Raw genomic sequence first — 26,258 nt, 5'->3', positions numbered from 1 at the left:
TCAGGAGGAGGAAGGGTCCTGCGGAGCTCTGCGCATGTTCAGAGGGGGGGGGGCTGAGGGATCTGCGCATGCTCAGTCTCAGCCATGTTGCCCTCACTGCCTGCAAGGACAATGTCCGCCTTTCCGAGCATGCGCAGGAGAGTTGGGGAAATGTGCGCATGCTCAGTCTCGGCCCCTGAAGCCCAGCTGCCCTGACTGCCTGCCAGGAAGGAGGAGGGCTGCCCTGTCTGCTTCTGAGCATGCGCATTCGCTCCCTCCCCCCCTCCCTCCCCTCAAGATCAGCAGAAAAAGGAGGAGGAGGAGGAGGAGGCTGTTTCCACGGAAGGAGGGCTGTTTTTGGAGGAGGAGGGCAAGGGCTTTATCCTTCCAGACTGGAGGCAGAAGTGCCCCTCTCCTCCCCCAAGCAGAACAGGGGCCTCCTATCCCTCCCTCCCTGACCCTGGGGCCCAGGCACTTGGGGGCAAGAGGAGGAGAAGGGTCCAAAGGGGAAAAGGGGGCCCAACCTGCCCTCCTCCTTTTTCCTCCTCAGTCCTTCCCTCCATTCCTGCCAGTAAGAACATCAGAGGCATTATACACACACACACAATACACACATTATACACACACACACACATACACTATATATGAGTATGTATTTTCCCTGGAAGATAAACCATCCATGATGAAGCCAAGCCCTATCCCTCCAGTCCCTCTGCCTTGGTCCAGGCCTCGGAGGCAGAGAGGAACTGCTGGACCTCTGACCCTCTCCCTCCACCCCTCCCTTCCTCTCCTTTTGTGTCGTGTCTTTTTAGATTGGAAGCCCGAGGGCAGGGAACCCTCGAACTAAAAAGATGGCATCTACAGCGCTGTGTAAATTTACAGCGCTTCATAAATAAAGGTTTATATATATATATATATATATATATATATAATACTATATTATATATACTGTCTTTTGCTTCGCAAACGAAGATTCAGGAAGGACTCCTGATCCCTCGCTTTCTACAAGCAGCGCCTTGGTGACTGAAAAGGCCAATTTGGGACAAACAGGTCCGGTTGCAGAAAGCACAGCCGAAAGTCTCCTTGGGTGAGGTTTCCGGTTGCGGTTCTTTCTGCGTTGTCGTCCCTCTTTGAGGCTCGTTCGCTGTGAGCTTTCGAAGGAGGCTGCAGCATCATGGATAGTGCGTCTCCATGCCTCCCGATGCGAGGCCAGGGAGGACCATTGTTGGGGATCTATCTGGCCAAGCCTGAGATGTTGTTTCAGGGAGGCCTTGTATCTCTTCTTTGGGGCGCCCCTCTTACGCTCTTGACCCGTGGCGAGTTCACCGTAGAATACTATTTTGGGGAGGCAATGGTCCTCCATCCTAGAAAGGTGTCCTGCCCAGCGCAGCTGCGTCCTCAATAGCATGGCCTCAATGCTGGCGATCCCTGCTTTTCAAGGACAGCAACATTTGTCACATAGTCGGTCCAGTGTGTGTTTAGAATTGTGTGTAAACAGCGCTGGTGAAAGCGTTCAAGGAGTCATAAGTGTTGGCAATAGGTGACCCATGTTTCAGACCCATAGAGGAGAATAGACAGTACAATGGCTCTATACACACTGATTTTTGTGCTTCGCCTCAAGTGTTTGTTACTCCAGACTCTTTTGTGAAGCCTTCCGAATGCACTATGTGCCTTTATCTGCATTGCGCATGCTCAGCTTCAGCCCCTGAAGGCGCTGCTGCCCTGACTGCCTGCCAGGAAGGAGGAGGGCTGCCTTGCCTGTCTCTGAGCATGCGCACTCCCTCCCACTGATCCTCTCTCAGGCGGAGGCGGCCAAGGGCTTTATCCAGAGGCAGAGGTGCCCCTTCCCCCCCCCCAAATTCCCCTTGCTGAGCCCCCTCTTTATCTCCTGGAAAGAGGAGGGGCAGAGGAGGGAGACCCAAAGGCCTCATGTTGGGGGGGACTGGGACTGACCAGGGCCCCCTTTGGCCTTCAGGGAGGGAGGGGGCACCATCTTTGGGGGGCTGGGTTGAGAGGAGGAGGAACAAAGCCCCTTCTGGGGGACAGAGAGAGAGACCCCCCAACAACCTTCAAGGCTGAGAGGCCCACAGGATTCACACACAAACCTTTTCCTTCACAGCAACCCTGCAGAGGAGGCCCATCAGACACAGCAATGGTCCTGGTTCCAAGAGGAGGAGGGACCACAAAGCCCCTTCTGAGGAGAGAGAGAGAGACCCCCCCCCATGGTAACCTGGGAACTAGGCAGAGAGGCCCACATCTCACACACACACATACACACACACACACACACACACACACACACACATACATATATATATATATATATAGAGAGAGAGAGAGAGAGAGACCTTTCCCCACACAACAGCCCTGCAGAGGAGACCCAGCAGAGCAAGTCCTAGTTATGGGAACATACAGAAAGGGCAAGGAAGGCACACTTGGTCACACACACACACACACACACAAGAAGAAAACGCACAGACACACAAAATGGTGGCCGTAGACAAACAGCCCAGCCTCTGCCTGGGAGCCCCTTGAAGGGATGCAGGTTAAAGGAGGGAAGGAAGGAAGGAAGGAAGGAAGGAAGGAAGGAAGGAAGAGAGAAAGACACATACACCCCAATGGCCACCTGGGGACTAGGCACAGAGGCCCACAGCATCCCCCTCCCAAAAAAACAACAACACACAGACACACACAATTGTAGTTCTCCACACACAGAAACAGACACACAGCCTGTGGCCAACACTCCTTCTCCTGAATGGCGTTGAATCTATCCTTGTCCTTGTATTTTTAAAACTGCTATTAGCTGTGTGCTTTAAACAGAATTGACACTGAGTTGTCTTAATAATAATAATAATAATAATAATAATAATAATAATATGCTTGAATCATTTAAAACTTACACATCATAAATACAACCTCACAAAAACCAATAAAAATTGATCAACACGTGCCTTTACCTTTAGACTGTCCACTTTTAAAACTAGATTGCCATTTTGAATTTTGTAAGCTACCCTCGGTCCCTGGCAATGGGGCAGAAGCAGTGTGTGTGTACAAATACTATATGTATATATAGACACACACACATATATATAATACAGATATATCCAAAAGTAGTACAGATTCCACCCAGCAACTCTAGGCTTTGTCCTTTTGTGTAATAAGGGGATCTCTCTGACTCTGCCATTGTTTTAAATGAGACACATATATATTCAAAATAAAAGCAGCATAAATTCTATCTAGCAACCCTTGGCTTTGCCCTTTTGTGTTATAATAATAATGGCTGCCATCTGGCTCTGGCATTGTTTTAAATGACACACACACACACTCAAACACTGAAAAGTGGTATAGATGCCATTGTTTTAAATGAGACACAGACACATATATATTTAAAACTGTCAAACGCCCTTGGCTTTGCCCTTTTGTATAACGAGGAATTGCATCTGAGTCTGACATTGTTTTACATGAGATTCAAAATGGATCAAAAAATTCAAGGTTTGGAAGAAGAGACATCTGAACTTTCAAAAATTTTATTGGACACAGGTAACAAAAAACACAAAATGACACACATTTCTCAGTACCTGGAACAAGAGAAAGAACCTGTTACCGATACAATGATAAAACGGGCATCACATTTTGGCCATAGAATAGACATAGACAGTTGGATATTAGCAAGAGAAAAAACAAAATTACAAAGTCTCAAAACCTTTGGGAACATTTTTGGGAAATGGAACATAGATTGCATTTAACCCCCAACAAAAGAGCCAAAACATATAAAACAGGGCCAGGAAGATGTTGGGAATGGAGGAATCCACCAGAAACTTGGGCGTACATTTGGTGGAAATGCCCAAAGCTAAAACTTTACGGCTGGAAAAACATACATAGAGAAATTGCGCATATGTTAAGGGTAAATTCTGAAATGAGACCAGAAATATATTTGTTAATCATGTTAGAAAAGATCCCAACAGATCAGGAAAAAATAGGGAAGAATTATGTTGTACTTAATAACCGCCGCCAGAATTGCACAATTTTGGAAAAACCGGGAGACACCTAATTTGGGAAAAAGGGTATGAAGCGCGGGAGAGGGACTTTCTGACAATGTTTATTTATTTATTCATTCATTTAGGTATTTATACCCCGCTCTTCAGCCCTAATGGCTCTCAGGGCAGCTTACAATTATTGTTTTTAATGAGACAGTTCCCTGCCCTCAGGCTTACAATCTAAAAGACATGAAACAAAAGGAGAAGGGAATGGTGGAGGGAAAGGGGATGAGGTCCAGTGGTTCTCCTCCTCCTCTGAGGCCTGGACCAAGGCAGATGGATTGGAGGGAGGGCTCTTCCTTCTTCCAGGCTAGTCCTGATGGAGCTGGACCTGCCTGGTGAACTCCCTCTCAGGCCGGCAGATGGCAGTTGTGGAGGGCGGAGTCTCCTTCCTTCAGGCTAGTCCTGATGGAGCTGGACTTGCCTGGTGAACTCCCTCTCAGGCCGGCAGGTGGCAGTTGTGGAGGGCGGAGTCTCCTTCCTTCAGGCTAGTCCTGATGGAGCTGGACCTGCCTGGTGAACTCCCTCTCAGGCCGGCAGGTGGCAGTTGTGGAGGGCGGAGTCTCCTTCCTTCAGGCTAGTCCTGATGGAGCTGGACCTGCCTGGTGAACTCCCTCTCAGGCCGGCAGGTGGCAGTTGTGGAGGGCGGAGTCTCCTTCCTTCAGGCTAGTCCTGATGGAGCTGGACTTGCCTGGTGAACTCCCTCTCAGGCCGGCAGGTGGCAGTTGTGGAGGGCGGAGTCTCCTTCCTTCAGGCTAGTCCTGATGGAGCTGGACCTGCCTGGTGAACTCCCTCTCAGGCCGGCAGGTGGCAGTTGTGGAGGGCGGAGTCTCCTTCCTTCAGGCTAGTCCTGATGGAGCTGGACCTGCCTGGTGAACTTCCTCTCAGGCCGGCAGGTGGCAGTTGTGGAGGGCGGAGTCTCCTTCCTTCAGGCTAGTCCTGATGGAGCTGGACCTGCCTGGTGAACTCCCTCTCAGGCCGGCAGGTGGCAGTTGTGGAGGGCGGAGTCTCCTTCCTTCAGGCTAGTCCTGATGGAGCTGGACTTGCCTGGTGAACTCCCTCTCAGGCCGGCAGGTGGCAGTTGTGGAGGGCGGAGTCTCCTTCCTTCAGGCTAGTCCTGATGGAGCTGGACCTGCCTGGTGAACTCCCTCTCAGGCCAGCAGGTGGCAGTTGTGGAGGGCGGAGTCTCCTTCCTTCAGGCTAGTCCTGATGGAGCTGGACCTGCCTGGTGAACTCCCTCTCAGGCCGGCAGGTGGCAGTTGTGGAGGGCGGAGTCTCCTTCCTTCAGGCTAGTCCTGATGGAGCTGGACTTGCCTGGTGAACTCCCTCTCAGGCCGGCAGGTGGCAGTTGTGGAGGGCGGAGTCTCCTTCCTTCAGGCTAGTCCTGATGGAGCTGGACCTGCCTGGTGAACTCCCTCTCAGGCCGGCAGGTGGCAGTTGTGGAGGGCGGAGTCTCCTTCCTTCAGGCTAGTCCTGATGGAGCTGGACCTGCCTGGTGAACTCCCTCTCAGGCCGGCAGGTGGCAGTTGTGGAGGGCGGAGTCTCCTTCCTTCAGGCTAGTCCTGATGGAGCTTTCATGGAGTTGAAGGCTTTCATGGCCGGCATCCATTGCCTGATTCTGACAAGTCGTTTATCTAATAAAGACATTACAGAAATAGAGGAAGAATGGGACCCGATGGTGAGATATTGCAGGAATAGACAATAAAGGCTGCAGAGTACGATGGGGCATGTGCAACTAATGTATAATTACTGTATAACAGAATTTATATAACTTATTGTTGTAAATACACTTTGAGGATACAAGAAAATAATTAGAATAAGTAAGAAAAACGAGTAGCTAGAGAATTCAATGTACAGGGCTGAGATTTGGCTTTAAAGTAACTTGGGAGTTTTGGATTCAGGTTCCATGTATCTTCTGACACTAGGAAAGGGGTCAAACCTTTTCAAATGTGTGAGGGACACTGCTATAAGCTTTTTTATGTTATATCTTTTATAATAAAAATAATAATGAAAAAGAAAACTTGATAAAGATGATTCCTAGATGTATTTAGCAGCATCCAGACTAAGCAAAATCTGTAAAAACAATAAGGGACCATGCTAGAAATGTAACGGAAGGGCTGCAACCTTTTTCCAAACGTGGTGGACATGTCCCAAAGTTAAGAAAGATGGAAAGAGGTTCATGTGGAGATACAAAAGATACTCCAAATTAAATTCAGTTTAGACCCAGAAATGTTCCTTTTAAATATGCTGGAAAACAAAAAATGTAAGAGAGAGACTCCAACCGATACTGTATTTAAAAACAACGGCAAGGATGTCACTTGCTTATTATTGGAGAAATACACAAATGCCTACAGTGGATACATGGCTATATAAAACGTTGGCTATAGTAGAGATGGATAAGATTAAAAGGACACTAAGAGACAAAACTGCTGAAGAAAATCAAATTTGGGATCCACTATTGAATTATTGCAGAGATAAATGGGCAAGTTAAGTAATGAAAAGAAAGATCTTTAAGTTACTGCTGTTGCCTTTGTAAGGTAAAATCACATGGAGAAGGTTTTTTTGTAGTGATTAAGGAAAGAATGGGTAGTAATGCATAATCTTTAGCAACAAACAAAAAATATATTAGGAAGCAAGAGGTTTTCCTGACCAGAAGAGACCAGACGGTCCTGGATGGGAAACACACAGAGGAAGTTGCTGGGAAAGAGGAGGTCACTTCACACACAACAGAAGGAGATGGTTGGAAGAAGGTCACACACAGAAGTAGGGAAACCAGGGAACAGTCTGTAAGCTTACAGCTACAGAATTGATTTCAATCTGTCTCTGCTATCAAGGATGATGAGGAAGAGCAGCAGGGACAGACCTCAGGGACAGAGCAGGGGACCCAGAGAGATCCCTCAAAGGGAACGGCCGCTGCTAAGCCTCGGAGGAGGCGAGTGGTGGTCGGGGGGGACTCTTTGCTGAGAGGCACTGAAGCAGTGGTTTGTGGGTCTGACAAGAGTCTCAGGAGGTGTGCTGTCTCCCTGGGGCAAAGATCCGTGACAAGACTGGTCAAGCCTACTGACCAATACCCCTTTCTTTTGGTTCATGTGGGAACCAATGATACTGCAAGGCACAGCCTTCAGAATATCATAAGGGATTATGAGTAGTGGTTGGAGAAACCCATGTTTTTCTTCTCATTCATTGAGAACTTGATGAGAATTTTGTTTCCAAAGTCCCCTTCCAAAAGGAGATTTCTTCTTTCTCTTTCAGCAACTAGCGAAATACTTTTCACAGATTTCCCGAATGACAATAAAAGACAATTCGAATAATTACGCTAATTACTTTGCATTTCAAACTCAATTGCCATCTCAAAAGGAAGTTTGGCAGAGGTTTAAAGAACATTCCTATGCTTTAAAAAAGCTGAAGGCACACAAGGCACAAAAGCGAAAAAAAGCCCAGCCTCAACAAGAAATGCTAGAGGGGACCCTCAAGGACCATCCAGTCCAACCCCCTTCTGCTATGAAGGAATACATGGGATCCAACTCTGCACCTCTCCCAGGTTCATGCCAAGGTCTAATAATAATAATAATAATAATAATAATAATAATAGGCAAGGAGAGTGCAGAATATCCACACACACACACACACACACTTATAGTGTTACTGCCAAAAGTGTGAAGCCGTATTTATATGTGTACATACACAGCTGTGTGTGTATGTGTGTGTGTGTATACACACACACACACACACAAACTGTGGAGCAGCTGAAAGTGTAATGCTGCATGTATATGCTTACACACACATCTTTGTGTGTGTGTGTGTGTGTGTGTGTGTGTGTATATACACATACATATACATATACACACACACACACACACACATATATATATATATATACACACACAAACTGTGGAGCAGCTGAAGTGTAATAATAAGAATAATAAGAATAATTATTATTATTATTTCTATACCGCCCGGTGGCAAAGCCAATCTGGGCGGTGAACAACATAAAAATTTACAGAATAAAATATACATAAATATTTCTACGAGAGGAATAAGGGAAATCGGGGAGCCAGGGAGCCTGGGCCGGGAAAAAAATTTAATCTGGAAAGGCCTGCCGGAAGAGATCCGTCTTCACAGCTTTTTAAAAGCTGTCTAAAGATGTCAACTGACGGATCTCATCTGGCAGGTCGTTCCAGAGTTTGGGGGCGACAGCAGAGAACGCCTTCTGGGAGGTCGCCGCAAGCCTAGATTTTAGAGGCTGCAGTAAGTTCTTCCCAGAGGACCGGAGAGCGTGGGGAGGATTATACGGGAGGAGGCGGTCCCTGAGATAGCTTGGACCCAAGCCATTTAGGGCTTTAAAGGTGATAACCAACACCTTGTACTTGGCCCGGAAGCTGATAGGCAGCCAGTGGAGGGACCTCAACACAGGAGTGATGTGGTCCCTCCTAGATGTTCCTGAAACAAGCCTGGCTGCCATGTTTTGGACCAGCTGAAGTTTCCGGGTCAAGGACAAAGGTAGCCCCATGTAGAGCGCATTACAGAAGTCGAGGCGTGAGGTTACCAGGGCGTGCACAACAGTCTCAAGGTCCCTTACTTCCAGAAAAGGGCGCAGCTGGCGTATCAGCCAAAGCTGATAACAGGCGCTCCTGACCGTCGCATCTACTTGATTTGTCATCAGGAGCGACGAGTCAAGGAGCACCCCCAGACTGCGAACACAGCCACTGGGGGAGAGTGTGACCCCGTCCAGGACTGGGGTAATGCTGCATGTATATGCTTAAACACACATCTTTGTGTGTGTGTGTGTGTATATATATATATATATATATATATATACACACATACACATACATATACACACACGCATATATATATATACACACACACACACACACACACACACACAAACTGTGGAGCAGCTGAAAGTGTAATGCTGCATGTATATGCTTACACACACATCTTTGATCCAATGCTAAAATTTCACCCTTCTTCTCTCCTGTCAGAATTTCAATGGCAGAGGCTCAGAGCAGGGCATAAAGGGCAGAAGGCCTCCCCTTTTGTTCTCTTTTGTTTTTCAAAGCAAAGCTGTGATTAAGCAAAGTTGGAGCAAATCACCCTAACAAAGGAAATAGCCTCCAGGATGAATGGTAGCTTTTCTTACGCAAAATATGCAAATCCTGGCCATCCGATGGTCAGCTGAAAGTTTCGGTCTCTTCCCTTCATTTCGAAAAGATTAAAAATCAAAATTCTTACTTATGATCGAGAAGTGCTCAGAATTTCTTCTCTCTAAAATGTTATTGAAATTGTCGAATTAGGCATATTTCTCCTAATTTTCGAATTCTGGAGAATATTCTTTACATCCCTAATTATGAGGCTCTGGGTATGAAGCTGAAAGGAATGGATGTACAGGTTGTCATCTCGTCTCTTCTGCCAGTTGAAGGGCATGGTCCAGGAAGGGAGAGGAAAATAGTGGATGTAAACAACTGGCTCCGCAGATGGTGCCGCCGAGAAGGATTTGGATTCTTCGATCATGGGCTGCGGTTCCATGAGGAGGGACTTCTTGCAGCAGACGGGTTGCATCTCACACCAGTTGGAAGAAATGTTTTTGCCAACAGTCTCAAGAACTTGATCAGGAGAGCTTTAAACTGAGTTCTGAGGGGAAGGGAGACAATATTAAGGAAGGCGAAAGGGATGGCGAAAATAGTCAAACTGACACAGAGGAAACAAGGCAAACAGTGCAAGGACCCAACAGTGGGAGGAAAAAGAACTTGCACAGGCAGCAAGTAAAGGGAACACATGGTCTTAGATGCCTCTACACTAATGCACAGAGCATGGGAAATAAGCAAGATGAACTCGAACTCCTAGTACAACAAAGCAAATATGATATAATAGGCATCACTGAAACCTGGTGGGATGAGTCTCATGATTGGAATGTGGAAATAGAGGGGTATAACCTTTTTAAGAGAAATAGGCCAAACAAGAAAGGAGGAGGAATAGCACTATATGTCAGAGATATTTACACCAGTGAAGAGATCCTGGACATCAATCATGGAAGCCAGGTGGAGAGCATCTGGATAAGAATCAAAGGGGAGGGAAACAACAAGGATGTTATGGTGGGAGTCTACTACAGACCCCCAAGTCAGACGGAGGAATTGGATGATATCTTTCTAGAACAGATGACCACACAGTCAGAAAGGAGAGATGTAGTAGTGATGGGTGACTTCAACTATCCTGATATTTGCTGGAAGGCAAACACAGCCAAATCCTCAAGGCCTAGCAAATTCCTCACTTGCCTGGAAGACAATTTCATGGTCCAAAAGGTGGAAGAGGCAACAAGGGGGTCAGCTATTTTAGATCTGATCCTAACCAACAAGGATGACTTGGTTAATGGGGTGCAAGTGGTGGGATCCTTAGGTGGAAGCGACCATGTTCTCCTGGAGTTTGTAATACAGTGGAAAGGAGAAGCCAGGCATAGTCAGACACGCATCCTAGACTTTAGGAGAGCGGATTTCAGTAAACTTAGAGAAGTATTGAGGGCGATTCCATGGTCAGAAATACTAAAAGATAAAGGAGTTCAGGATGGATGGGACTTTCTCAAAAGGGAGATACTGAAGGCACAATTTCAAACAGTTCCAGTGAGAAAGAAAAACGGGAGGTGTCTCAAGAAACCAGGATGGATGACTAAGGAACTTCCAACTGAGATGAGTTTGAAACGGAAGATGTATAAGAAATGGAAAAAGGGGGAAATCACGAAAAAGGAATTCAAAGAAATGGCAGGCATTTGTGGGGTAAAGTCAGAAAAGCTAAAGCGCAGAATGAACTCAGGCTTGCTAGAGAGGTTAAGAACAATAAAAAGGGCTTTTTTGGATATGTCCGCAGCAAAAGGAAGAAGAAGGAAACGGTAGGTTCACTGCGTGGAGAAGATGGCAAAATGCTAACAGAAGACAGAGAAATGGCAGAATTACTCAACACCTTCTTTGCCTCAGTCTTCTCAGAAAAGGCAAAGGGTGCTCAACCTGAGGATAATGGAGCAGAGGACAGAATAGGGGAATTTCAGCACAGAATAAGTAAAGAGATAGTAGAGGAACACCTTATTAATCTAAATGAATTTAAGTCTCCGGGACCAGATGAACTCCATCCAAGGGTATTAAAAGAACTGGCAAATGTAATATCGGAGCCATTGGCAATCATATTTGAAAACTCCTGGAGAACAGGAGAGATCCCAGCAGACTGGAGGAGGGCAAACGTTGTCCCCATCTTCAAAAAGGGGAAAAAAGAGGATCCCAACAATTATCGTCCAGTTAGTCTGACATCAATACCAGGAAAGATTCTGGAGCAGATCCTTAAACAGAGAGTCTGTGAACATCTAGAAGGCAATGCCATCATCACAAAAAGTCAACACGGGTTTCAGAGAAAGAAGTCATGCCAGACAAACCTAATCTGTTTGATAAAATTATGTGAGATCTGGGATTCCTCAGACCAATGTTCCACAAAGAAAACTCATTTCAAAAGAAAGAAGTTTATTGAAGAAGATAACAGAAGCAATCCAATGACATGTTTTTCCAGAATGTAAAGCCCACAGGAAAAAAGTTACACTTTAAACCCCTCACCCCTCCCTTTCCCAGCCCAGTTCCATCCCCTTACCACACACACACACACACACACACACACACACACACACACACCTTGCCATGGCAACCAAGAACTTTCTCAAGCCCAGCAACCTTGACTGCCAGCCTTATCACTAACAGCCCAATCTGCCTGGCTACGCCTCATCTAAGCAAAGCTACAAGCTACTAAAATTTTCTACTCTCTACCCAATCCTCTCCCACTTATAACACCTTTAGGCAGAACAGTTGTATTGGTTGAATACACATCAGTAATAACATGAATATAACTGAACCCAAACAACTGGTTCTGACAAATTACCATTTTGGTAGATGAAGGGAATGCTGTGGATATAGTATATCTTGATTTCAGTAAGGCCTTTGACAAGGTTTCCCATGACATTCTTGCAAACAAGCTTGTAAAATGTGGGCTAGACAAAGGAACTGTTAAATGGATCTGTAATTGGTTGACCGGCCGAAGCCAAAGGGTGCTCAACAATGGCTCCTTTTCATCCTGGAGAGAAGTGACCAGTGGGGTCCCACAGGGCTCTGTCCTGGGCCCAGTGCTATTCAACATCTGTATCAACGACCTGGATGAAGGAATTGGGAGCATACTTATCAAATTTGCAGATGACACCAAATTAGGAGGAATAGCTAATACCCCAGAGGACAGGATCAAGATTCAAAATGACCTGAATAGACTAGAAAGCTGGGCCAAAGCTAACAAAATGAAATTCAACACAGAGAAATGTAAGGTATTGCACTTAGGAATGAAAAATGAAATGCACAGATATAGGATTATGGGGGACACCTGGCTGAATGAAACTACGTGTGAAAGGGATCTTGGAGTCCAAGTAGACCACAAACTGAACATGAGTCAACAGTGTGGCGCGGCAGATAACAAGGTCAATGCAATTTTAGGCTGCAACAATAGAAGTACAGTGGTACCTTGGTATACGCGGGGATCCATTCCGGACCCCCCATGTATACCAAAATCGGCGAATGCTCAAATACGATTTGTCCCCATCCAGTCCAACTCCTTGCAACTCCATGCAGGAACTCCGAATCAAAGCATCCCCATTTTGACAAATGGCCTTCCAGCCTCTGTTTAAAAACCTCCAAAAAGGGAGACTTCAGTACACTCTGAGAAAGGAGTGTGTTGTACTGTTGAACAGCCCTTACTGTCAGGAAGTTCCTCCTAATGTTGAAGTGGAATCTCTTTTCCTGGAGCTTGCATCCATTGCTCCATTGTGTCCTATTCTCTGGAGCAGCAAAAAACAAGCTTGCTCCATCTTCAATATGGCATTCCTTCAAATATTTAAACAGGGATATCATCATATCGCCTCTTAACCTTCTCTTTTCCAGGCTAAACATCCCCAGCACCCTTACTCTCTCCTCATAGGGCTTCATGGTTTCCAGACCCTTCACCATTTTAGTCACCCTCCTTTGGACACACTCCAGTTTCTGAACATCCTTTTTGAATTATGGGACACTGAACGAGACATTGCATTATTCCAGGTGGGGGCTGACCAAAGCAGAATAGAGTGGCACTATTACTTCCCTTATTTAAACACTATACTTCTATTGATGCAGCCTAATTTTTAGCTGCCACATGTTGACTGATGTTCAACTTGTGGTCTACTTTGACTCCTAGATCCCTTTCACATGGATAAGTCTCCTTAAGCCAAGTCTCTCCCATCCTATATCTGTGCATTTCATTTTTCTGCCCTAATTATTATTATTATTATTATTATTATTATTATTATTATTATTAAGCTTTATTTATATAGCGCTGTAAATTTACACAGCACTGTACATAAAATCATTTAATTAGACGGTTCCCTGCCTTCATGCTTCCAATGTAAGAAGACACGACACAGAAGGAGAACTGAATGGTTGAGGGTAAGGGGATCAGGTCCAGCAGTCTTCTCTCCCTCTGAGTCCTGGACCATGGCAGATGGACAGATGGAGGGATCTGTATCTTAAGGATAGGCCTGATGGCATTGGCCAACTCTCTCTCCCCCTCAGAGGCCAGGATAGAGTTGGAGGCCTTCGGGGAGAGCGCAGTTCCTTTAAGGGAGTCCTGATGGCAGTGGCCCACCCTTCTCTCCCCCTCAGAGGCCAGGATAGAGTTGGAGGCCTTCGGGGAGGGCGCAGTTCCTTTAAGGGAGTCCTGATGGCAGTGGCCCACCCTTCTCTCCCCCTCAGAGGCCAGGATAGAGTTGGAGGCCTTCGGGGAGGGCGCAGTTCCTTTAAGGGAGTCCTGATGGCAGTGGCCCACCCTTCTCTCCCCCTCAGAGGCCAGGATAGAGTTGGAGGCCTTCGGGGAGGGCGCAGTTCCTTTAAGGGAGTCCTGATGGCGGTGGCCCACCCTTCTCTCCCCCTCAGAGGCCAGGATGGAGCTGGAGGCCTTCGGGGAGGGCGCAGTTCCTTTAAGGGAGGCCTGGTGGCCGTGGCCCACCCTTCTCTCCCCCTCAGAGGCCAGGATGGAGTTGGAGGCCTTCGGGGAGGGCGCAGTTCCTTTAAGGGAGGCCTGATGGCAGTGGCCCACCCTTCTCTCCCCCTCAGAGGCCAGGATAGAGTTGGAGGCCTTCGGGGAGGGCGCAGTTCCTTTAAGGGAGGCCTGATGGCAGTGGCCCACCCGTCTCTCCCCCTCAGAGGCCAGGATAGAGTTGGAGGCCTTCGGGGAGGGCGCAGTTCCTTTAAGGGAGGCCTGATGGCAGTGGCCCACCCTTCTCTCCCCCTCAGAGGCCAGGATAGAGTTGGAGGCCTTCGGGGAGGGCGCAGTTCCTTTAAGGGAGGCCTGGTGGCCGTGGCCCACCCTTCTCTCCCCCTCAGAGGCCAGGATGGAGCTGGATGCGTTCGGGGAGGGCGCAGTTCCTTTAAGGGAGGCCTGATGGCAGTGGCCCACCCGTCTCTCCCCCTCAGAGGCCAGGATAGAGTTGGAGGCCTTCGGGGAGGGAGCAGTTCCTTTAAGGGAGTCCTGATGGCAGTGGCCCACCCTTCTCTCCCCCTCAGAGGCCAGGATAGAGTTGGAGGCCTTCGGGGAGGGCGCAGTTCCTTTAAGGGAGGCCTGATGGCAGTGGCCCACCCGTCTCTCCCCCTCAGAGGCCAGGATAGAGTTGGAGGCCTTCGGGGAGGGAGCAGTTCCTTTAAGGGAGTCCTGATGGCAGTGGCCCACCCTTCTCTCCCCCTCAGAGGCCAGGATGGAGCTGGATGCCTTCGGGGAGGGCGCAGTTCCTTTAAGGGAGTCCTGATGGCAGTGGCCCACCCTTCTCTCCCCCTCAGAGGCCAGGATAGAGTTGGAGGCCTTCGGGGAGGGCGCAGTTCCTTTAAGGGAGGCCTGATGGCGGTGGCCCACCCGTCTCTCCCCCTCAGAGGCCAGGATAGAGTTGGAGGCCTTCGGGGAGGGCGCAGTTCCTTTAAGGGAGGCCTGATGGCAGTGGCCCACCCGTCTCTCCCCCTCAGAGGCCAGGATAGAGTTGGAGGCCTTCGGGGAGGGCGCAGTTCCTTTAAGGGAGGCCTGATGGCAGTGGCCCACCCTTCTCTCCCCCTCAGAGGCCAGGATAGAGTTGGAGGCCTTCGGGGAGGGCGCAGTTCCTTTAAGGGAGTCCTGATGGCAGTGGCCCACCCTTCTCTCCCCCTCAGAGGCCAGGATAGAGTTGGAGGCCTTCGGGGAGGGCGCAGTTCCTTTAAGGGAGGCCTGATGGCAGTGGCCCACCCTTCTCTCCCCCTCAGAGGCCAGGATAGAGTTGGAGGCCTTCGGGGAGGGCGCAGTTCCTTTAAGGGCGGCCTGATGGCAGTGGCCCACCCTTCTCTCCCCCTCAGAGGCCAGGATAGAGTTGGAGGCCTTCGGGGAGGGCGCAGTTCCTTTAAGGGAGGCCTGATGGCAGTGGCCCACCCTTCTCTCCCCCTCAGAGGCCAGGATAGAGTTGGAGGCCTTCGGGGAGGGCGCAGTTCCTTTAAGGGAGGCCTGGTGGCCGTGGCCCACCCTTCTCTCCCCCTCAGAGGCCAGGATGGAGCTGGATGCCTTCGGGGAGGGCGCAGTTCCTTTAAGGGAGGCCTGATGGCGGTGGCCCACCCGTCTCTCCCCCTCAGAGGCCAGGATAGAGTTGGAGGCCTTCGGGGAGGGCGCAGTTCCTTTAAGGGAGGCCTGATGGCAGTGGCCCACCCTTCTCTCCCCCTCAGAGGCCAGGATAGAGTTGGAGGCCTTCGGGGAGGGCGCAGTTCCTTTAAGGGAGGCCTGATGGCGGTGGCCCACCCGTCTCTCCCCCTCAGAGGCCAGGATAGAGTTGGAGGCCTTCGGGGAGGGCGCAGTTCCTTTAAGGGAGTCCTGATGGCAGTGGCCCACCCTTCTCTCCCCCTCAGAGGCCAGGATAGAGTTGGATGCCTTCGGGGAGGGCGCAGTTCCTTTAAGGGAGGCCTGATGGCGGTGGCCCACCCTTCTCTCCCCCTCAGAGGCCAGGATGGAGCTGGATGCCTTCGGGGAGGGCGCAGTTCCTTTAAGGGAGGCCTGATGGCAGTGGCCCACCCTTCTCTCCCCCTCAGAGGCCAGGATAGAGTTGGAGGCCTTCAGGGAGGGCGCAGTTCCTTTAAGGGAGGCCTGATGGCGGTGGCCCACCCGTCTCTCCCCCTCAGAGGCCAGGATGGAGCTGGATGCCTTCGGGGAGGGCGCAGTTCCTTTAAGGGAAGCCTGATGGCAGTGGCCCACCCTTCTCTCCCCCTCAGAGGCCAGGATAGAGTTGGAGGCCTTCGGGGAGGGCGCAGTTCCTTTAAGGGAGGCCTGATGGCAGTGGCCCACCCTTCTCTCCCCCTCAGAGGCCAGGATAGAGTTGGAGGCCTTCGGGGAGGGCGCAGTTCCTTTAAGGGAGGCCTGATGGCAGTGGCCCACCCTTCTCTCCCCCTCAGAGGCCAGGATAGAGTTGGAGGCCTTCGGGGAGGGCGCAGTTCCTTTAAGGGAGGCCTGGTGGCCGTGGCCCACCCTTCTCTCCCCCTCAGAGGCCAGGATGGAGCTGGATGCCTTCGGGGAGGGCGCAGTTCCTTTAAGGGAGGCCTGGTGGCCGTGGCCCACCCGTCTCTCCCCCTCAGAGGCCAGGATAGAGCTGGAGGCCTTCGGGGAGGGCGCAGTTCCTTTAAGGGAGGCCTGATGGCGGTGGCCCACCCGTCTCTCCCCCTCAGAGGCCAGGATAGAGTTGGAGGCCTTCGGGGAGGGCGCAGTTCCTTTAAGGGAGGCCTGATGGCAGTGGCCCACACTTCTCTCCCCCTCAGAGGCCAGGATAGAGTTGGAGGCCTTCGGGGAGGGCGCAGTTCCTTTAAGGGAGGCCTGATGGCGGTGGCCCACCCGTCTCTCCCCCTCAGAGGCCAGGATGGAGTTGGAGGCCTTCGGGGAGGGCGCAGTTCCTTTAAGGGAGGCCTGATGGCAGTGGCCCACCCTTCTCTCCCCCTCAGAGGCCAGGATGGAGTTGGAGGCCTTCGGGGAGGGCGCAGTTCCTTTAAGGGAGGCCTGGTGGCCGTGGCCCACCCTTCTCTCCCCCTCAGAGGCCAGGATGGAGCTGGATGCCTTCGGGGAGGGCGCAGTTCCTTTAAGGGAGGCCTGATGGCAGTGGCCCACCCTTCTCTCCCCCTCAGAGGCCAGGATAGAGTTGGAGGCCTTCGGGGAGGGCGCAGTTCCTTTAAGGGAGGCCTGGTGGCCGTGGCCCACCCTTCTCTCCCCCTCAGAGGCCAGGATGGAGCTGGATGCCTTCGGGGAGGGCGCAGTTCCTTTAAGGGAGGCCTGATGGCGGTGGCCCACCCGTCTCTCCCCCTCAGAGGCCAGGATGGAGCTGGATGCCTTCGGGGAGGGCGCAGTTCCTTTAAGGGAGTCCTGATGGCAGTGGCCCACCCTTCTCTCCCCCTCAGAGGCCAGGATAGAGTTGGAGGCCTTCGGGGAGGGCGCAGTTCCTTTAAGGGAGGCCTGATGGCAGTGGCCCACCCGTCTCTCCCCCTCAGAGGCCAGGATAGAGTTGGAGGCCTTCGGGGAGGGAGCAGTTCCTTTAAGGGAGGCCTGGTGGCCGTGGCCCACCCTTCTCTCCCCCTCAGAGGCCAGGATGGAGCTGGATGCCTTCGGGGAGGGCGCAGTTCCTTTAAGGGAGTCCTGATGGCAGTGGCCCACCCTTCTCTCCCCCTCAGAGGCCAGGATAGAGTTGGAGGCCTTCGGGGAGGGCGCAGTTCCTTTAAGGGAGGCCTGATGGCGGTGGCCCACCCGTCTCTCCCCCTCAGAGGCCAGGATAGAGTTGGAGGCCTTCGGGGAGGGCGCAGTTCCTTTAAGGGAGGCCTGATGGCAGTGGCCCACCCGTCTCTCCCCCTCAGAGGCCAGGATAGAGTTGGAGGCCTTCGGGGAGGGCGCAGTTCCTTTAAGGGAGGCCTGATGGCAGTGGCCCACCCTTCTCTCCCCCTCAGAGGCCAGGATAGAGTTGGAGGCCTTCGGGGAGGGCGCAGTTCCTTTAAGGGAGTCCTGATGGCAGTGGCCCACCCTTCTCTCCCCCTCAGAGGCCAGGATAGAGTTGGAGGCCTTCGGGGAGGGCGCAGTTCCTTTAAGGGAGGCCTGATGGCAGTGGCCCACCCTTCTCTCCCCCTCAGAGGCCAGGATAGAGTTGGAGGCCTTCGGGGAGGGCGCAGTTCCTTTAAGGGCGGCCTGATGGCAGTGGCCCACCCTTCTCTCCCCCTCAGAGGCCAGGATAGAGTTGGAGGCCTTCGGGGAGGGCGCAGTTCCTTTAAGGGAGGCCTGATGGCAGTGGCCCACCCTTCTCTCCCCCTCAGAGGCCAGGATGGAGCTGGATGCCTTCGGGGAGGGCGCAGTTCCTTTAAGGGAGGCCTGATGGCGGTGGCCCACCCTTCTCTCCCCCTCAGAGGCCAGGATAGAGTTGGAGGCCTTCGGGGAGGGCGCAGTTCCTTTAAGGGAGGCCTGATGGCAGTGGCCCACCCTTCTCTCCCCCTCAGAGGCCAGGATAGAGTTGGATGCCTTCGGGGAGGGCGCAGTTCCTTTAAGGGAGGCCTGATGGCGGTGGCCCACCCTTCTCTCCCCCTCAGAGGCCAGGATGGAGCTGGATGCCTTCGGGGAGGGCGCAGTTCCTTTAAGGGAGGCCTGATGGCAGTGGCCCACCCTTCTCTCCCCCTCAGAGGCCAGGATAGAGTTGGAGGCCTTCAGGGAGGGCGCAGTTCCTTTAAGGGAGGCCTGATGGCGGTGGCCCACCCGTCTCTCCCCCTCAGAGGCCAGGATGGAGCTGGATGCCTTCGGGGAGGGCGCAGTTCCTTTAAGGGAGGCCTGATGGCAGTGGCCCACCCTTCTCTCCCCCTCAGAGGCCAGGATAGAGTTGGAGGCCTTCGGGGAGGGCGCAGTTCCTTTAAGGGAGGCCTGATGGCAGTGGCCCACCCTTCTCTCCCCCTCAGAGGCCAGGATAGAGTTGGAGGCCTTCGGGGAGGGCGCAGTTCCTTTAAGGGAGGCCTGATGGCAGTGGCCCACCCTTCTCTCCCCCTCAGAGGCCAGGATAGAGTTGGAGGCCTTCGGGGAGGGCGCAGTTCCTTTAAGGGAGGCCTGGTGGCCGTGGCCCACCCTTCTCTCCCCCTCAGAGGCCAGGATGGAGCTGGATGCCTTCGGGGAGGGCGCAGTTCCTTTAAGGGAGGCCTGATGGCAGTGGCCCACCCTTCTCTCCCCCTCAGAGGCCAGGATAGAGTTGGAGGCCTTCGGGGAGGGCGCAGTTCCTTTAAGGGAGGCCTGATGGCGGTGGCCCACCCGTCTCTCCCCCTCAGAGGCCAGGATAGAGTTGGAGGCCTTCGGGGAGGGCGCAGTTCCTTTAAGGGAGTCCTGATGGCAGTGGCCCACCCGTCTCTCCCCCTCAGAGGCCAGGATAGAGTTGGAGGCCTTCGGGGAGGCCGCAGTTCCTTTAAGGGAGTCCTGATGGCAGTGGCCCACCCTTCTCTCCCCCTCAGAGGCCAGGATAGAGTTGGAGGCCTTCGGGGAGGGCGCAGTTCCTTTAAGGGAGTCCTGATGGCAGTGGCCCACCCTTCTCTCCCCCTCAGAGGCCAGGATAGAGTTGGAGGCCTTCGGGGAGGCCGCAGTTCCTTTAAGGGAGGCCTGATGGCAGTGGCCCACCGTTCTCTCCCCCTCAGAGGCCAGGATAGAGTTGGAGGCCTTCGGGGAGGGCGCAGTTCCTTTAAGGGAGGCCTGATGGCAGTGGCCCACCCGTCTCTCCCCCTCAGAGGCCAGGATAGAGTTGGAGGCCTTCGGGGAGGGCGCAGTTCCTTTAAGGGAGGCCTGATGGCAGTGGCCCACCCTTCTCTCTCCCTCAGAGGCCAGGATAGAGTTGGAGGCCTTCGGGGAGGGCGCAGTTCCTTTAAGGGAGGCCTGATGGAAGTGGCCCACCCTTCTCTCCCCCTCAGAGGCCAGGATGGAGTTGGAGGCCTTCGGGGAGGGCGCAGTTCCTTTAAGGGAGGCCTGATGGCGGTGGCCCACCCGTCTCTCCCCCTCAGAGGCCAGGATGGAGTTGGAGGCCTTCGGGGAGGGCGCAGTTCCTTTAAGGGAGGCCTGATGGCGGTGGCCCACCCGTCTCTCCCCCTCAGAGGCCAGGATAGAGTTGGAGGCCTTCGGGGAGGGCGCAGTTCCTTTAAGGGAGGCCTGATGGCAGTGGCCCACCCGTCTCTCCCCCTCAGAGGCCAGGATAGAGTTGGAGGCCTTCGGGGAGGGCGCAGTTCCTTTAAGGGAGTCCTGATGGCAGTGGCCCACCCTTCTCTCCCCCTCAGAGGCCAGGATAGAGTTGGAGGCCTTCGGGGAGGGCGCAGTTCCTTTAAGGGAGTCCTGATGGCAGTGGCCCACCCTTCTCTCCCCCTCAGAGGCCAGGATAGAGTTGGAGGCCTTCGGGGAGGGCGCAGTTCCTTTAAGGGAGGCCTGATGGCAGTGGCCCACCCTTCTCTCCCCCTCAGAGGCCAGGATAGAGTTGGAGGCCTTCGGGGAGGGCGCAGTTCCTTTAAGGGCGGCCTGATGGCAGTGGCCCACCCTTCTCTCCCCCTCAGAGGCCAGGATAGAGTTGGAGGCCTTCGGGGAGGGCGCAGTTCCTTTAAGGGAGGCCTGATGGCAGTGGCCCACCCTTCTCTCCCCCTCAGAGGCCAGGATAGAGTTGGAGGCCTTCGGGGAGGGCGCAGTTCCTTTAAGGGAGGCCTGGTGGCCGTGGCCCACCCTTCTCTCCCCCTCAGAGGCCAGGATGGAGCTGGATGCCTTCGGGGAGGGCGCAGTTCCTTTAAGGGAGGCCTGATGGCGGTGGCCCACCCGTCTCTCCCCCTCAGAGGCCAGGATAGAGTTGGAGGCCTTCGGGGAGGGCGCAGTTCCTTTAAGGGAGGCCTGATGGCAGTGGCCCACCCTTCTCTCCCCCTCAGAGGCCAGGATAGAGTTGGATGCCTTCGGGGAGGGCGCAGTTCCTTTAAGGGAGGCCTGATGGCGGTGGCCCACCCTTCTCTCCCCCTCAGAGGCCAGGATGGAGCTGGATGCCTTCGGGGAGGGCGCAGTTCCTTTAAGGGAGGCCTGATGGCAGTGGCCCACCCTTCTCTCCCCCTCAGAGGCCAGGATAGAGTTGGAGGCCTTCAGGGAGGGCGCAGTTCCTTTAAGGGAGGCCTGATGGCGGTGGCCCACCCGTCTCTCCCCCTCAGAGGCCAGGATGGAGCTGGATGCCTTCGGGGAGGGCGCAGTTCCTTTAAGGGAGGCCTGATGGCAGTGGCCCACCCTTCTCTCCCCCTCAGAGGCCAGGATAGAGTTGGAGGCCTTCGGGGAGGGCGCAGTTCCTTTAAGGGAGGCCTGATGGCAGTGGCCCACCCTTCTCTCCCCCTCAGAGGCCAGGATAGAGTTGGAGGCCTTCGGGGAGGGCGCAGTTCCTTTAAGGGAGGCCTGATGGCAGTGGCCCACCCTTCTCTCCCCCTCAGAGGCCAGGATAGAGTTGGAGGCCTTCGGGGAGGGCGCAGTTCCTTTAAGGGAGGCCTGGTGGCCGTGGCCCATCCTTCTCTCCCCCTCAGAGGCCAGGATGGAGCTGGATGCCTTCGGGGAGGGCGCAGTTCCTTTAAGGGAGGCCTGATGGCGGTGGCCCACCTGTCTCTCCCCCTCAGAGGCCAGGATAGAGTTGGAGGCCTTCGGGGAGGGCGCAGTTCCTTTAAGGGAGGCCTGATGGCAGTGGCCCACACTTCTCTCCCCCTCAGAGGCCAGGATAGAGTTGGAGGCCTTCGGGGAGGGCGCAGTTCCTTTAAGGGAGGCCTGATGGCGGTGGCCCACCCGTCTCTCCCCCTCAGAGGCCAGGATAGAGTTGGAGGCCTTCGGGGAGGGCGCAGTTCCTTTAAGGGAGGCCTGATGGCAGTGGCCCACCCTTCTCTCCCCCTCAGAGGCCAGGATGGAGTTGGAGGCCTTCGGGGAGGGCGCAGTTCCTTTAAGGGAGGCCTGGTGGCCGTGGCCCACCCTTCTCTCCCCCTCAGAGGCCAGGATGGAGCTGGATGCCTTCGGGGAGGGCGCAGTTCCTTTAAGGGAGGCCTGATGGCAGTGGCCCACCCTTCTCTCCCCCTCAGAGGCCAGGATAGAGTTGGAGGCCTTCGGGGAGGGCGCAGTTCCTTTAAGGGAGGCCTGGTGGCCGTGGCCCACCCTTCTCTCCCCCTCAGAGGCCAGGATGGAGCTGGATGCCTTCGGGGAGGGCGCAGTTCCTTTAAGGGAGGCCTGATGGCGGTGGCCCACCCGTCTCTCCCCGTCAGAGGCCAGGATAGAGTTGGAGGCCTTCGGGGAGGGCGCAGTTCCTTTAAGGGAGGCCTGATGGCAGTGGCCCACCCTTCTCTCCCCCTCAGAGGCCAGGATGGAGTTGGAGGCCTTCGGGGAGGGCGCAGTTCCTTTAAGGGAGGCCTGGTGGCCGTGGCCCACCCTTCTCTCCCCCTCAGAGGCCAGGATGGAGCTGGATGCCTTCGGGGAGGGCGCAGTTCCTTTAAGGGAGGCCTGATGGCAGTGGCCCACCCTTCTCTCCCCCTCAGAGGCCAGGATAGAGTTGGAGGCCTTCGGGGAGTGCGCAGTTCCTTTAAGGGAGTCCTGGTGGCAGTGGCCCACCCGTCTCTCCCCCTCAGAGGCCAGGATAGAGTTGGAGGCCTTCGGGGAGGCCGCAGTTCCTTTAAGGGAGTCCTGATGGCAGTGGCCCACCCTTCTCTCCCCCTCAGAGGCCAGGATAGAGTTGGAGGCCTTCGGGGAGGGCGCAGTTCCTTTAAGGGAGGCCTGATGGCGGTGGCCCACCCTTCTCTCCCCCTCAGAGGCCAGGATAGAGTTGGAGGCCTTCGGGGAGGGCGCAGTTCCTTTAAGGGAGGCCTGATGGCGGTGGCCCACCCTTCTCTCCCCCTCAGAGGCCAGGATAGAGTTGGAGGCCTTCGGGGAGGGCGCAGTTCCTTTAAGGGAGGCCTGATGGCGGTGGCCCACCCTTCTCTCCCCCTCAGAGGCCAGGATAGAGTTGGAGGCCTTCAGGGAGGGCGCAGTTCCTTTAAGGGAGGCCTGATGGCGGTGGCCCACCCGTCTCTCCCCCTCAGAGGCCAGGATGGAGCTGGATGCCTTCGGGGAGGGCGCAGTTCCTTTAAGGGAGGCCTGATGGCAGTGGCCCACCCTTCTCTCCCCCTCAGAGGCCAGGATAGAGTTGGAGGCCTTCGGGGAGGGCGCAGTTCCTTTAAGGGAGGCTTGATGGCAGTGGCCCACCCTTCTCTCCCCCTCAGAGGCCAGGATAGAGTTGGAGGCCTTCGGGGAGGGCGCAGTTCCTTTAAGGGAGGCCTGGTAGCCGTGGCCCATCCTTCTCTCCCCCTCAGAGGCCAGGATGGAGCTGGATGCCTTCGGGGAGGGCGCAGTTCCTTTAAGGGAGGCCTGATGGCGGTGGCCCACCTGTCTCTCCCCCTCAGAGGCCAGGATAGAGTTGGAGGCCTTCGGGGAGGGCGCAGTTCCTTTAAGGGAGGCCTGATGGCAGTGGCCCACACTTCTCTCCCCCTCAGAGGCCAGGATAGAGTTGGAGGCCTTCGGGGAGGGCGCAGTTCCTTTAAGGGAGGCCTGATGGCGGTGGCCCACCCGTCTCTCCCCCTCAGAGGCCAGGATAGAGTTGGAGGCCTTCGGGGAGGGCGCAGTTCCTTTAAGGGAGGCCTGATGGCAGTGGCCCACCCTTCTCTCCCCCTCAGAGGCCAGGATGGAGTTGGAGGCCTTCGGGGAGGGCGCAGTTCCTTTAAGGGAGGCCTGGTGGCCGTGGCCCACCCTTCTCTCCCCCTCAGAGGCCAGGATGGAGCTGGATGCCTTCGGGGAGGGCGCAGTTCCTTTAAGGGAGGCCTGATGGCAGTGGCCCACCCTTCTCTCCCCCGCAGAGGCCAGGATAGAGTTGGAGGCCTTCGGGGAGGGCGCAGTTCCTTTAAGGGAGGCCTGGTGGCCGTGGCCCACCCTTCTCTCCCCCTCAGAGGCCAGGATGGAGCTGGATGCCTTCGGGGAGGGCGCAGTTCCTTTAAGGGAGGCCTGATGGCGGTGGCCCACCCGTCTCTCCCCCCTCAGAGGCCAGGATAGAGTTGGAGGCCTTCGGGGAGGGCGCAGTTCCTTTAAGGGAGGCCTGATGGCAGTGGCCCACCCTTCTCTCCCCCTCAGAGGCCAGGATGGAGTTGGAGGCCTTCGGGGAGGGCGCAGTTCCTTTAAGGGAGGCCTGGTGGCCGTGGCCCACCCTTCTCTCCCCCTCAGAGGCCAGGATGGAGCTGGATGCCTTCGGGGAGGGCGCAGTTCCTTTAAGGGAGGCCTGATGGCAGTGGCCCACCCTTCTCTCCCCCTCAGAGGCCAGGATAGAGTTGGAGGCCTTCGGGGAGGGCGCAGTTCCTTTAAGGGAGTCCTGATGGCAGTGGCCCACCCGTCTCTCCCCCTCAGAGGCCAGGATAGAGTTGGAGGCCTTCGGGGAGGCCGCAGTTCCTTTAAGGGAGTCCTGATGGCAGTGGCCCACCCTTCTCTCCCCCTCAGAGGCCAGGATAGAGTTGGAGGCCTTCGGGGAGGGCGCAGTTCCTTTAAGGGAGGCCTGATGGCGGTGGCCCACCCTTCTCTCCCCCTCAGAGGCCAGGATAGAGTTGGAGGCCTTCAGGGAGGGCGCAGTTCCTTTAAGGGAGGCCTGATGGCGGTGGCCCACCCGTCTCTCCCCCTCAGAGGCCAGGATGGAGCTGGATGCCTTCGGGGAGGGCGCAGTTCCTTTAAGGGAGGCCTGATGGCAGTGGCCCACCCTTCTCTCCCCCTCAGAGGCCAGGATGGAGCTGGATGCCTTCGGGGAGGGCGCAGTTCCTTTAAGGGAGGCCTGATGGCAGTGGCCCACCCTTCTCTCCCCCTCAGAGGCCAGGATAGAGTTGGAGGCCTTCGGGGAGGGCGCAGTTCCTTTAAGGGAGGCCTGATGGCAGTGGCCCACCCTTCTCTCCCCCTCAGAGGCCAGGATAGAGTTGGAGGCCTTCGGGGAGGGCGCAGTTCCTTTAAGGGAGTCCTGATGGCAGTGGCCCACCCTTCTCTCCCCCTCAGAGGCCAGGATGGAGTTGGAGGCCTTCGGGGAGGGCGCAGTTCCTTTAAGGGAGGCCTGATGGCAGTGGCCCACCCTTCTCTCCCCCTCAGAGGCCAGGATAGAGTTGGAGGCCTTCGGGGAGGGCGCAGTTCCTTTAAGGGAGGCCTGATGGCAGTGGCCCACCCGTCTCTCCCCCTCAGAGGCCAGGATAGAGTTGGAGGCCTTCGGGGAGGGCGCAGTTCCTTTAAGGGAGGCCTGATGGCGGTGGCCCACCCGTCTCTCCCCCTCAGAGGCCAGGATAGAGTTGGAGGCCTTCGGGGAGGGCGCAGTTCCTTTAAGGGAGGCCTGATGGCAGTGGCCCACCCTTCTCTCCCCCTCAGAGGCCAGGATGGAGTTGGAGGCCTTCGGGGAGGGCGCAGTTCCTTTAAGGGAGGCCTGGTGGCCGTGGCCCACCCTTCTCTCCCCCTCAGAGGCCAGGATGGAGCTGGATGCCTTCGGGGAGGGCGCAGTTCCTTTAAGGGAGGCCTGATGGCAGTGGCCCACCCTTCTCTCCCCCTCAGAGGCCAGGATAGAGTTGGAGGCCTTCGGGGAGGGCGCAGTTCCTTTAAGGGAGGCCTGGTGGCCGTGGCCCACCCTTCTCTCCCCCTCAGAGGCCAGGATGGAGCTGGATGCCTTCGGGGAGGGCGCAGTTCCTTTAAGGGAGGCCTGATGGCGGTGGCCCACCCGTCTCTCCCCCTCAGAGGCCAGGATAGAGTTGGAGGCCTTCGGGGAGGGCGCAGTTCCTTTAAGGGAGGCCTGATGGCAGTGGCCCACCCTTCTCTCCCCCTCAGAGGCCAGGATGGAGTTGGAGGCCTTCGGGGAGGGCGCAGTTCCTTTAAGGGAGGCCTGGTGGCCGTGGCCCACCCTTCTCTCCCCCTCAGAGGCCAGGATGGAGCTGGATGCCTTCGGGGAGGGCGCAGTTCCTTTAAGGGAGGCCTGATGGCAGTGGCCCACCCTTCTCTCCCCCTCAGAGGCCAGGATAGAGTTGGAGGCCTTCGGGGAGGGCGCAGTTCCTTTAAGGGAGTCCTGATGGCAGTGGCCCACCCGTCTCTCCCCCTCAGAGGCCAGGATAGAGTTGGAGGCCT

General features: G+C 54.8%; 1 pseudogene; it reads left to right on the top strand.

The window, feature by feature from the left end:
• The window catches only part of LOC149324290 (uncharacterized), a 380,857-nt pseudogene that overhangs the window by 149,013 nt on the left and 205,586 nt on the right, over positions 1-26,258 (top strand).

The sequence above is a fragment of the Sceloporus occidentalis genome, unplaced genomic scaffold, assembly GCF_023333645.1.
Source record: "Sceloporus occidentalis isolate IW3139 unplaced genomic scaffold, rSceOcc1.0.p SCAF_1, whole genome shotgun sequence".
Classification (NCBI taxonomy): domain Eukaryota; kingdom Metazoa; phylum Chordata; class Lepidosauria; order Squamata; family Phrynosomatidae; genus Sceloporus; species Sceloporus occidentalis.
This window is presented reverse-complemented; position numbering and strand designations above follow the sequence as displayed.